The sequence below is a fragment of the Meles meles genome, chromosome 5 (genome assembly GCF_922984935.1).
Source record: "Meles meles chromosome 5, mMelMel3.1 paternal haplotype, whole genome shotgun sequence".
In the NCBI taxonomy this organism is placed as follows: domain Eukaryota; kingdom Metazoa; phylum Chordata; class Mammalia; order Carnivora; family Mustelidae; genus Meles; species Meles meles.
In genome coordinates this window covers 25,080,178-25,094,102 of record NC_060070.1, presented here as the reverse complement: position 1 = coordinate 25,094,102, position 13,925 = coordinate 25,080,178, and positions in this window count along the sequence as shown.

Below are 13,925 nucleotides of genomic sequence, written 5' to 3'. Positions count from 1 at the left end.
AACAAAGACAACAGTCAAGTCTTTTATTACACAATCTGTAAAAAAATAATTTTCCTAGAGGTTTTAATTACATATCCCAATTTCTCATTTGTCATTTAACTTTATTTAGTTTTTGGTTCTTTTGTTGTCCTATTCTTCATTTTTGGTTATTGCTATATGAACGATCTGTATTTAAAAAATAGTCAAGTATATGTTTTACATATCCAAATAATTTTCAATTCTAAAGAAAAATGTAATTGCTAAAATTTGAAAACAAGCTGAAGCAAATGATCTAAACATATATTGAGTGGGTGGCATAACCATAGCAAGTAAATAATGAAATGATTCTAGAAAGTAGTGTTTTTACAGTGCATTTATAGGGGAATATATTCTCAGGATAAAGAAACCTACAAAGAAATCTTTTTTTTTTAATATTTTTTTTATTTATTTGACAGAGATCACAAGTAGGCAGAGAGGCAGGCAGAGAGAGAGAGGAAGGGAAGCAGGCTCCCTGCTGAGCAGAGACCCTGAGATCATGACCTGAGCCAAAGGCAGAGGGTTAACCCATTGAGCCACCCAGGTGCCCCTCAATCTGCAGTCTTATTGCTGGTAGAAATATAGATATAATAATCTTTGAGCTATTCTTATACATTATAGGTAAAAAAACAAATGTTAGAATTGTTAGGAACAATGAGGAGATAGACTCCATGTAAAATTACAGTTAAATTGGAAATAGTATGAACTTATAATTTTTCCTTTTCAAAAATGTTTCTTAAGTCTCAATAAGAAAAGTTTTGCATCTGGGGAGTGGGGGAGAAACATTTACTTGTTTTGTCCCTTGAAAAGGCCTGGAAATGCTGCCTTCGGCTCAGGTCATGATCTCAGGGTCCTGGGATCGAGTCCCACATCGGGCTCTCTGCTCAGCGGCGAGCCTGCTTCCTCCTCTCTCTCTCTGCCTGCCTCTCTGCCTACTTGTGATCTCTCTTTGTGTGTCAAATAAATAAATAAAATCTTTAAAAAAAAAAAAAAAAAAAAAAGACATGAGTCCTTTAAAAAAAATGGCAGATTTCAGGGCTGGAGCAAGAAATGTGCATGATGAGCCTGGGACACCATGTTGTGCCAGAAATCAGGGATTCTATTATAGTCTAAAGTCTAGGGGCACCTGGGTGGCTCAGTCATTAAGCGTCTGCCTTTGTCTCAGGTCATGATCCCAGAGTCCTGGGATCGAGCCCTGGCATCAAACCCTGCATCCCGCTCCTTGCTCAGTGAGAAACCTGCTTCTCCTTCTCCCACTCCCCCCTGCTTGTAGTCCCTCCCTCAGTGTGTCTCTCTCTGTCAAACAAATAAATAAAATCTTTAAAAAAAATAAAGTCTAATAAGTCAGGTCAAAGGGACAAAGGAGTCAGCATAAAGGAGCTCCCACTAGCTGAAAAGGGCACAATTTGAGCATCAAGACAGGGTAAGAACTATAACTGATCAAGATTCACTGATGACATATAAATCGTTGAGTTCGTTATTGGACAACTCTAGGGCAATACTCTGAATACTTTCAATATCATGAAAGAATTGAACATTATCCTGCCTTCCTGTAAGAATTGTACTTGATGGTGACTTAGTCTGGCTCACCCCATTGAAAGCTGAATCTGAGACAAGGTGGTTTTATTTTGGATAGCCACCTCAGGAAGCAGCAGCGGATGACTAGGGAGAGTGAATCACAGGAGGTCTAATACAAGGGTGTCTCCGAGTTAGTCATCGCTGTGGGAAAGGAGGCCTTGAGCCTGCTGGGACTCTGAGTTGCCATGTAGAATATATTTCATAACTGTCAGCTTGATGCAAGAGAGGGGCGGCTGTGGACCAGTTCCTAGCCTCCATTGGTCCAACTTTCCCCCTTGGGGCACTGGCCCCTCACACTTCTAAGCTGTCATGTGAGCGCCAGGCAGATATCGCACCCTCATGGAGTCAGAGAGGCTCGGGGGCAGAATGTGACATGTAGGCAGTGCATATGTGGAGAAGGGCTGTCAGGTTACATCAGCAGAAATCAGGTTGCTTGGGCAATGACTGGAGCGACAGGCGGGCTGAGAGGATATAAAACAGGGAACAAGCCACTTCTTGTAGACAGTACAGGCTGATGAGGGAAAGTTCTTCTTCCTAACATAATTCCATCTAATAAAAGAGAAAGAAAGGATAGAATGGAGAATTGACACTGAAATCATCCACTCAGGCTGCAATCCTCAAAAGATGATAGGCTGATGGGAAAGAGCAGAGGAGCAGTGGAGACACCCCTTGCATCACTAACCGACATCAGCGTCGCTAGGTAAGGGGAGAGCAGGGATGGGGGGCATGAGGGGGCAGGGATGGGGGTGGGGGCATTGATGAGGGGTTGGGGGTAGGGGGTCCACACAGCCGTGCCTTATGAAGTATACAGCACCGCCTAGGAACCATTTTTGCCAAAATAGTGGGCTCTAATTCTCATCGAGCTGGTAGGTCTAACTTCCAATTTTCTAGAAACATAGGAGGAAATGGAGCAAGGGAAAGAGCTCCTCCAGGAAACAAACAGACCTATCCACCATGTCAGATGTCCTACAGCCAGCTGACTGGGTTTCTTCAACAAGACAAGGGAATGAGACAGGATGTGGTAAAGGACTCCTGTACGTTGAGATTTTGAGAGGCTTAACGAATATAACGTGTGGACCTTATTTGGATCTTGATTCTAACAAACCAACTGTAAAAAGTAAATTAGGAGGCAATTAAAGAAATTTGTATTCTAGTTTTGGTACATTAGATGTTACAAAGGAATTATTAACTTTATGAGTGCGTCAATTAGAAAATATCCGTATTTTTAAGTATATAGGGGTAAAACAATACAGTGTCAGGAATTTTCTTTGAGACAATTTTGGAGAGGAAAAAATAGACAAAGCAAAGAATGCTAAAATCTATGAAGTTGCTGATTCTGAAGAATGCATATGTGGCATTTCTTACACTATTCCATTTTGTATATGTTTGAATATTTTCATAATAAAATATTTTTAAAGAGGCAAGTAAATCTTCTCATTCTTTTTTTTTAAAAATGGAAACAAGTCAAATGACTTGCCCAAATTCATAGAGCTGAAATGTGGCAGAGGTGAGAATTAAAGCTCAAACTCCTCTCACTCTTTCCCCTGTGTCCTGTTGTCTTCAGAACTGAATGCACTTATTAATTTATTTGTTTATTTTCCAAACTCAAGTGCACGTAATTGCTTCTTGACACACTTTTATCCTTGGTCCATGCATTGTGCTTTTTAAAAATTTTTTGGTGGTGATAAACAGCCTCTAGGTGGTGCCCAGTGATCCCTGCCTTCTGGTGGTCCCACCTGGTGTTGTCCCCTTCCACATTGTCTTATGGCTGATCTGTGTGATTAATAGTATCCGGCAGAAGTGACAGTGGGTCATTTTTGATACTAGTTTTGTAAAAGACATTGCAGTTTCCGTCTTGGGCTCTCTCTTGCCCCTGCTCTCTCCCTTCCTCCCTCTCCATCTCTCCCCCTCGACACACACATCATTTGCTCTGAGAGAAGCCATGCTATGAGTAGTTTCTATGGAGAGGGCCATGTGGTGAGGAACCAAGCCTCATGTCAACAGCCATGTGAATGAGCCATCTTGGAAGTGGGTCCCCCAGCGCCTTCAGAGACTGCAGCCCTGACTCATAGCTTGACTGTAACCTCATGGGAGGCCCTGAGCCAAAACCACCAGCCTGGGATACACACAGATGCCTGACCCTCAAAACTTTGTGAAATAACAAATGGTTGTTGTTTCTTTCTTAAAAGATTCTATTTATTTATTTGTTTATTTATTTGACACAGAGAGAAAGAACATAAATGGGGGAGAGGCAGAGGGAGATGCTAACTCACCTCTGAGCAGGGAGACCCAATGTTGGGCTCGATCCCAGGACTCCAGGATCATGAACTGAGCCTAAGGCAAACATTTAACTGAGCCACCCAGGTGCCCCAAATGTTTATTGTTTCAAGTTTCTAAATTTGGAGAGAATTTATTATACTGAAATAAATAACACAATGATCTGCTGATCTTTGTGTAATGTCATACATGCTGGGAACCCACCATCAATACAGGAATTAGAATAAGATGATAGACTTATCAGTGTGGACCTCCCCATCCCATTCTCCTTCCTCAACCCAAAGTTATCTTTATCTGGAAACTTGTATTTATCATTCTCTCTCTATTATCTCTATTTATCTATTACCTGTTATCTATCATCTCTATCATAATTTTTTTAAAAACATAACTTAATAATATATGCATTTATAAAAAGTGTATTATTTATACGTATTTATTATTTTTATCTTGAAAAGCGAGTCCATGCTAATTCCCATATAATTTCTTGTGACCTCTTTTCTTTACTTAATGTTATTTTATTGAGATTCACCCATATCGGTGTGTATAGTGGCAATTTATTTGTTTTGACTGCTGTATAATATCCACTGAGTGAATATATACACAATTTATTCATTCTCCTGTCAATAGACATTTGGATTGCTTCCAGATTTTTTTCTGTTACAACAATGTTGTCCTGAAGAGGTTTACAAATGCCTTCAGGTTCATATGTCAAGAGTTTATATCTAGCATTGGAATTACTGGGTTATGGGGTACGAGAATATTCAACATTAGTAGATAATGCCAAATTGCTTTCTAATGTGGCTTTATCAATTCACATTTCTACCAGCTGTTTATGAGAGATCCCATGGATCACACTCTCTCAACACTTGATGTTGTCAGCCTTCTTAAAATTTCCAACGAACAGTTACAAAATGGAATCTCATTACAGTATGGTTCTGTATTTCCCTCATTACTGGGAAGATTACTGAATGCCCTTTCCATTCTACAGATGAGCCCTCAAAGATGATGTGAGAAAGTGTATATGACTATAATTCTTCATTGTAATTTTTCTTTTGGGTTTAATTTTTATTTCTTCCCTTCTTAGATCCTCACTCCCTAGGTACACTATAGTCCTTTCTTGCTATCTCCTTCTGATGTTCGGTGCATTTGACCCTAGAACAAATGCAGTTAGGGAGGAAATAGACCAAGACCTACTCTCCTTTTTTTTTTTGCTAGTTTCTCTCCCCACAGGGCAGCAATGTGGAATTGACTAGCAATGCTGCTAGTTAATTTCACACTAGGATTAGCTCAATAGGGGAAGAACTTGGTCTTTTTCTTTTACAAAAGCTCTTTCCAGGAGGCTGTTTTCTTTTAGGAACTTGGAATGACCCCCCCCAAAAAAAAATCAGCTGAGAAGGTTTCCACTTGAACATAGATGACATTATAAAAGGTCAACAATCTGGGTTCTCCAGCTCTTGTCTTGAATGACTGTACGATCATAGGCTAGTCATTAACTCTTATGAGGTTAAAATTACTCATCTATAAACAAAAGTAGATGATATTTTGGGTCCACTTAAGTATCAAAGTCTTTTTATTCCATGAAAGAAATTAAGTAGTAGACTAATCTGATTTTATGGTCATTTCATGCTCTCTCTCTTTTCTCTCTCTCTCTTAACCAACCAACCTGATTGATCTTGGCATTGACATAGACTGAAACTTGAGGTCCACAAGAAAGGTTTCAGAGAGGGCCCTATTATTCTTCTTTAGTTGTTTTGTTTGCCACCGCATCCCCATTCTGAATACAGTGTCTGTGGAATTATAGACACCACATGAATATCTGTTGGTCAGTTAAATGAGTAATGAATGAATGTGTAAGTCTTTACTCTTTATTCCCATGTCCACTCCACCATCACACTCAAATTCAGAAGTTATTTGAGTTGTATTTGATTTGTCATGAGACTGAGAACCCCAGGCTGAAGAATAACTCCATCACTACAAGTTCAACTAGCTCTCCATTGCTATTTAAATGTTTCTCATGATGACCCCAAATTACCACAACCACTCAAAATCTCTGGGCTTGAGGACAAGGTATCAGTATTTTTGGAATATTCCTTGGGGGATCCTAATATGCAGCCAGGGTTGAGAATTACTACTCTAGAAAAATTATAATCTAGTCTTTCTCTGTTATTTTGTGTTGGTTCTGTCTCTTTTACTCCCCTTTCCTTTCTTCCCTTCCTTTCTCCTCCCTTTTCTCTTCTCTTCCCTTTTCTTTCTTTCCCCTTTGCTTGCTTTCTTTCTTTCATTCTTTCTTCTCTCTCTCTCTTCCTTTCTTTCTTTCTTTTCTTTTCTTTAAAAGAAAATCATAGGTCAGACTTCATTCCCTAGAGTTAGAGAAAATTTGATAGAATTGTATGTGCAGAAAGCCCCTCATTGTGTTGCATATTATGCATATACAGCTAATAGCATGTAAAAGGGATTTACATTTTACATTTTATATACGGCATTTGTGGTATGTACAAAGATTGATAACCTCAGAGTATAGAATTGACAAGGCATTTGGTCAGTAACTGTAGCCCTATAATAATAAATGCAACCCCTAAACTATCTGAAAATATTTCCTCTGTCTTAAAATACAGTTTTCCCCCCTCAAGTTGAAAAATATTTCATTCAGGGTTGGATGTATCTAAGGGTGAACAATCAAATCAGCATGATCAGTTAATTAAAAAAAATCACTTTTCACAAATTTAGTGATAAAACTCTGTCAAGCCATTCTTTTTTAAGATTTTATTTATTTATTTGACAGAGAGAGAGAGAGCACAGGCAGGAGGAACAAAAAGCAGAGCGGGAGGGAGAAGCAGGATTCCAGCTGAGCAAGGAGCCCAGTCTGGGGCTTGATCCCAGGACCCTGGGATCCTGACCCGAGCCGAAGGCAGACACTTAACTGAGCCACCCAGGCGCGTCAAGCCCTTCTTTTCATAAGTTCAATGACCAATTCAGTCAAATAAGTCGATTTAAAGCCCTATGTAGACTCACACTAATTCTTTTCCAGAAATAACTATTAGAAGTCCCTGAAATTAAAGTTACCATATTCAAAGCCTATTATGATGTGGCCCATAGATAAATCAACTTTCATAAACTATTTGTTTGCCAAATAAACAATAAGACAATGGATCTGAACAGAAAGAGACAGAGAGAGAGAGGATTCCATCATCAACCTTGGCAATATGGAAGCAGAGATACCAACTTGCTGGGCTGAAAAGAATTTGCAAAAGACCATCTGAGAAGATGGGGTAATTAGGAAAAATCATGTAAGGTCGTTTCCCAAAAGCTGACTCCCAAATAAGAGAAATGTCACTGTCAACTTCTACAGTGTCAGAGTGGTTTCTGAAAATTATCCTGGCTTAAATCAATCAGAAGAGCTTGCTGTGATGTTTTCTGTTCTTTGAAACCATGCCACTAGCATCTGTAATAAATATGCTTGGGTATTATAGGGCTGGTATGACTACACTGGAAGTAATAGGTTTGAAGTGCATGACAAAATAAAAGGAACATGCTGATGTCAAAAGGAGTAAGAATCCTTGTATTTTTCTAGGAAAAGAAGTGTCCCAGTTTCCCAAGTCTAAACAAAGAACAACTCTACAAGACAGTTTTTCCATGGAGAGTGACAAAGTTTAGTGATTAAGGGATCAGACACAGGAGTCAGATGCTCTGAATTTGTATCCCAGCTTTGCTATTAACCAGTAGTGCAATACTGGGCAAATTATGTAATTTCCTCTCAGTACTGTGTCTTTCTTAGTCTAAAATGGGAAGAACAGTAATATCTTTTTTAAAAAAATATTTTTATTTTTACTTATTTGACAGACAGAGATCACAAGTAGGCAGACAGGCAGGCAGAGAGAGAGGAGGGGGAGAAGCAGGCTCCCTGCTGAGCAGAGAGCCCGATGCAGGGCTTGATCCCAGGACCCTGGGATCATGACCTGAGCAGAAGGCAGAGGCTTTAACCCACTGAGCCACCCAGGCGCCCCGAGTAATAATATCTTAATCAATGCGTAATTTTAAATATGAGCACAAGTTCATAAACAGAAAGTACTTAGATCAGTGCCTGGCACATAGTGAGCTTACATGAACTCCCATCACTCTCCACTATACACATATAGGTCCTCATAACTTCAAATCAATTAAAAAAAATACAGATATAAAGTGCTCTGCTCCTTATACCTAAGGAGAACAAGTGTTTCTAATTCCAGGCCAAATGACACAATTTGCCTACTTAGGGTAAGCATGTATATACATACAAAAGACGACTGGAATGTTAAGTTGCTTCTGTATACTGTGGCAATGCTGTTTTAAGGATATTTCCAGTTAGATGGCTTAGAACATATCATTTTATAGGAATCTATTCACTGTTGAAGATGTCTTCTGAGCTAGACTTTTCTTTTGGTGGTGTTTTTAAATGGGTATTTTCTTTTCTTTTTGTATTTTTATTATGGTTTTTAAACTTAACACAAAAGTAGAAAAAAATAAGATAATGAACTCCTATGTACATATTATCTAGTTTGGGAAATTACCAACATTTTGTACTCCTCTTCCAAACAATGCTAAAGTATTTTGAAGCAAATCTCAGATATCATAATATTTTGCCTGTAAATATTTTAAAATTTGTTTATAAGAAATAAAAATTTCCTTAAAAAAAAGAAGCCATCATGCAATTTCACCTCACAAGACTTCCAAAATTCTTATTATTCCAGTTGTCTCAAAAATGATTTTATACAGTTGACTTGGTTAAGTCAAGAGCCAAACAAGGAGCAATGCATTGCTTAAATTGTAATTGGTTCGTTTTATATTGTGGAAGATGTTTCAACTTTATACTTATTCTAATAGGAAATGAATGATCACAGCTGCAATTTGAACTTGGAATCATCATAACAGAGTAGAGAAAGCTAGAGTGAGAAATGGGACCCTCACAGTGGGTGCAGAGTTTACTTCCTTTTTTTTTTTTAAAGATTTTATTTATTTATTTGACAGAGAGAGATCACAAGTAGGCAGAGAGGCAAGCAGAGAGAGAGAGAGAGGAGGAAGCAGGCTCCCTGCTGAGCAGAGAGCCCGATACAGGACTCAATCCCAGGACCCTGAGATCATGACCTGAGCTGAAGGCAGAGGCTTAACCCACTGAGCCACCCAGGTGCCCCTGGAGTTTACTTCTAATACTGACCAAGGGTCCTGTATCCTGACATAAGATTCTTTTGCTACTGTAGGAAGAAGAAAAATGATCATTTTAAGGTACCTGTTTTAAAGGAAGCATATGAAGTTCAAAAACTGTCTGTGGGCATTCCAGGACACTAAAGCTGCATGAGCTGGTCAACATCTCAGTCTTAGAAGTTTCCTGGGGGGTGCCGGGGTGGCTCAGTGGGTTAAAGCCTCTGCCTTCATCAGGTCATGATCCCAGGGTCTTGGGATTGAGCCTCATCCGGCTCTCTGCTCAGCAGGGAGTCAGCTTCCCTTCCTCTCTCTCTGCCTGTTGCTCTGCCTACTTGTGATCTCTGTCAAATAAATAAATTAAATATTAAAAAAAAAGAAAAGAGAAGTTTCCTGTGTATAGAACTCCTTCTTGCTTCTCCTCTAGTCCAGACTCTCTCTCCTCTTCCTACAAATTTTCCCATAGAATTCGTTTGTGATAGTTGTACCTCAGTTCTCTTATTTTATAGTCACACCTCAATTTTTTTTTTCTTCCTGTGAAGGATATTTGAATGCCTTAAAGCTTGAGTCTACTGTTTTTATTAGACTTAATTTTTTAAAAAATATTGATTTAAATATGACTGGCACTGACATCTTTAAGTGTTTTTACAAGGATAAAATTTATTATTATTTTTAGATAGTTACTCAGAATTGTCAGAATAAATCAGATTTCCCTTTCCAAGTAGGCGGAGAGCAAATAAGTAACAAAGATAGTAGTATTTAAGTAGATAAAATTGTAACGTATTTCTATGGTGGGGGGATCTAAAAATAAGTGAACCCACATCCTTCTGTGGATGTCTATGATATAATTTCCTGCAGTGATGAAAATGTATAAGAAAATCATCTTTATTGATTAGGATCTCAAAATAGTCAGAGTCTTTGATCTTACCCACTTCTTTTCCTCAGGTCCCATTTATTATTGTAAAATTACCACTGCTTCTAGTTTCCCTTTGTAATGACTCCTGGAGTCTGGTTTGTTAAAACCATAGAGAGTAATAGTTAAGATTCTAGGCTCTGGAATTAGACCAGCTGGATTCAAATCTTGGCTTCATCATTTCCTAACTGTATGGCTTTGGGTAAGTCACTTAACCTTACTGTGCTTTGGTTTACTCATCTGTAAATGGGTGTAAAATACCTGTATGCCTACATTATTACATAATATATTTGATTATAATTCAGAAATGTTCACTCCCATCTCTCCTGGGGTAGAGTATTTTTTCTTCCCTGTGATTGTTGGTCATGGAGTATGGGCAGGAGTGACAATGCGCCAGGTCCCAACCTGGCATCAGGTGTTTTTGCTTCCTGTCTTGCACGCCTCCCAGCACCATGAGAAGAATCTTTCCAGGACGACAGAGGCATATAGAGCAGATCTGAACCCAAGACACATCCTGTCGCAGAATCTCTCTTGTCCATAGCCTGAAGTAGGGTTATGCAACAGAGCCCAGCCTGGATCACCCAAACCACAGTTGGTCCGGAGACTGATGAGAAAGATGAGAAATGCGGGTTGCCGTAAGTTACTGGGTTTCAGGGTAACCTGTTACAAGACAAAATTATTGCAGCAATAGCTGACTAATACATAAGACCATTATGAGGAGCAAATGTGATACTTTATGTAAGTCATTTAGCCTAGTGCTAGGCATATAGTCAGTGCTCTGCTCAATTAATGTTTACTGTTCTTATTCTACTAATTGTCACAATTATTATTATTTTGCTTTTTTCTGGATAAGGATATGCAAGTTATATATTGTGATTAATTTATAACACAGCATTAGGCCAGGTACAGCAAGCAATGCTCTGAGTTGGCTTCCACGCAGCTCCTGGCATTGACTGTAGATGGGCTTTATCTGGGAGATGCTGACATCTCTCAAACTCGCTCATGGCTCATGTGTTTCTACCTTTTCCCTCCTTGAGCTTATTTATCTTCTTACCCAGTTCAGGGGCATGTGTGAAAAACTCGTTTCACAAGTATGCATCCAAATATTTTGTTTTATGTTTATGCTAGTGGTTTCTGAACTCCAATTTTGCTGCCTTTGTTCCCTGATTACCCCCCAAATAATAGAAGACTAATATTTAGCTATATGGTATGTGGGGAAGGACAGATAGAGGAGAAAGTCCTTTGGGATATAAGTAAAAAAAAAAAAAGAAAAAAGAAAAATATATATACATAGTAGCAGGAGGGTGGAGGCAGGTTAAGAGGTAATGAAAAGTCACAGCTTTATCTTTTTCCTAGCTTTCAACTTTGGTTATTATATAGATTTTAGTTTCTATTACACTGAAGTCTGAAGTTATACTGTCACCTACAATGTGCTAAAGAGAAAGCATGTTTATCAAGAAGACTCTCAGTAAAAATATGAGCCCCACATTGTCACATACATGACATCAAGTCAACAAATATTTATTGGGCACCTGTGATGTATCCTGTGCTGATATATGATAACATGTATAATACATCGCCTATTGTACAGATTCTAAGACATGCATTTGCTCACATTTTAACATCTCTGAAATCAAGATGCAGCTTATAGTTGGTGGCATGTAGTAGTTTAATTGTCTCTAAGCCTTTGTCATGATTATCAACGTGTCAGTGACTTACAATGACATCTCTTTCTTGTTCATACTACATAGGGACAGGGGTGCTTTGGTTGCCCTGGCCTTAGCTCTGCACAGCTACGCATGTTGTTCTAGAATCCAGGACTAGCCACCATCTGGGATGATTCTACCACTATCTCATAGTTGAGGAAGGAGCAAAAGTGGACTCTAATTTCATAAGAACATTTAAAGCTGCCTGGATAGGCTTTTGCCATGTCTACTCACATTTAATTGGCCAAAGCAAGTCACATGGCCCATCCTGACAACAGAGGAGAGTAGGAAAATGTATTCCACCCACCAGAAGTCTGGGAAGGGGCAGTGGGGACAGAAATTGGGAGCAAAAAAAAATAAAAATAAAAAAAATAAAAAGAAATTGGGAGCAAAAGCACTGTCTATTTTAACAGAATTTTTCCTTTTCTCATGGTATGTAAAATAATGGTGTGTCTCACAATTGTTGGCATCTTAGAGTTAATGTAATATAATCATCTATATTAGCATTTAGGAGAACCTGTTCTTTAGGGATAATATTTTTATGAGCTTCTTATTTTTTTTGGTTAGGTTAAAGGCCCAAAGCAGGGAGCCTGGGTAGCTCAGTTGGTTAAGCCGCTGCCTTTGGTTTAGGTCATGATCCTGGAGCCCCGGGATCGAGTCCCACATTGGGTTCCCAGCTCCATGGGGAGTCTGCTTCTCCCTCTGACCTTCTCCCCTCTCATGCTCTCTCTCACTCTCTCTTACTCAAATAAATAAATAAAATCTTAAAAAAAAGAAAAGGCCCAAAAGCAGAGATTCATTTACTGTTTCTATCTTTTTCTTCACTAAACCATAACACTTGATAGTGAAGGTAAAGTGACTTGTTGACATTCTTTTGCTAATCTTGGATTGCCATTATTATTACTTAATTTCTCTTACTTTCAGCAGTAGATGAGATTAAATTATAAAAAAATTGACCCAAGGACTAGGTTCTTGTCATCATTTACTATTAGTTCATTTGTTTATCTATCACACAAAAGATATTTATAGAGCACCTACTATGTGCAGACACTGTCTTGGCACTGGAGATTCAACAGGGAATAAGGCAGACAAGGTTCTTGATCTTATGGAGATTGTATTCCAGCGGAGAGTGACAGACAATAAGCAGATGAGGAAATTTCAGGTGTTGGTGAGTGCATGAAGAACAGAACTTATGATTATGTAATAGAGAATAAGTGAGAGGAGGCTATTTTAGAGAAACAGTGAAACCCAAAAGCAAGGAGGCAGCTGTGGGTACTCCAGGTAGAAAAGCTTGTCAAACAAAAGTATGGACAGAATAAAGACCTCAGAGTAGCAGAAAAGAAGATAGAGAATCAATGTAGCTAGAAGGTGGTGAACAAGGAGCTGAGTTTCAGTTAGGATACAGGTTAGACTGTTGTAATAAAGAGATGGAAAAATACAATCGCTTAAATACAAGATATGTCTTGCTCATGTATAAGACCAGACAGCTCTGGTTTGATGGTATTGGGGGTCTAGGTCCTTTCTGTGTTGTGGCTTTACCATGTTCACCATGTGACTTCTAGCTTGTGGTTTGAGTTGGCTAGTCCAGCTTCTACGCTTTTACCATCACACTAATATTCAATCAGCAGGAAGTTGTACACGCCAAATCTGCTTACATCTGGGGTCACGATTTGCCATGTGACCATATCTAGCTTAAGGGAGGCTGGAAAATGTGGTCATTAGCTTCAATTCATGTAACTGAATAAACTTTGGTGACACTATTTCTTTCTTTCTTTCTTTCTTTTTTTAAGATTTATTTCTTTATTTGAGAGAGAGAGAGAGAGAGAGAAAGAGAGCATGAGCGGGAGGGGCAGAGGAAGAGGGAGAGAGAGAATCTCAAGCAGAACCCCCGCCCCTCCCGCACCGCTGAGCCCCGAACCTGACACTGGGCTCCATCTCACGACCTGAGATCATGACCTGAGCTGAAACCAGGAGTAAGACGCTTAACTGACTGCACCACCCAGGCACCCCTGGTGATTCTATTTCTAAACAAAAAAGACAAATAGTTGTTAAGAGACCACTAACAGTCTTTTCTACAGAGTAAATGGTAAAGTTAGTAATATAGGCAGAATCCTGAGTATGTAGGGCTTTGATGGCCAGAGCAAAGAATTTGTATTATATTATAAATATGTGTGTTAAAACATCTATTGTTGCTTTACAGATCTCCCCCCAAATGTAGAAGCTTCAAACCAACATTCATCTCATAGCTTCTGTGAGTTAGG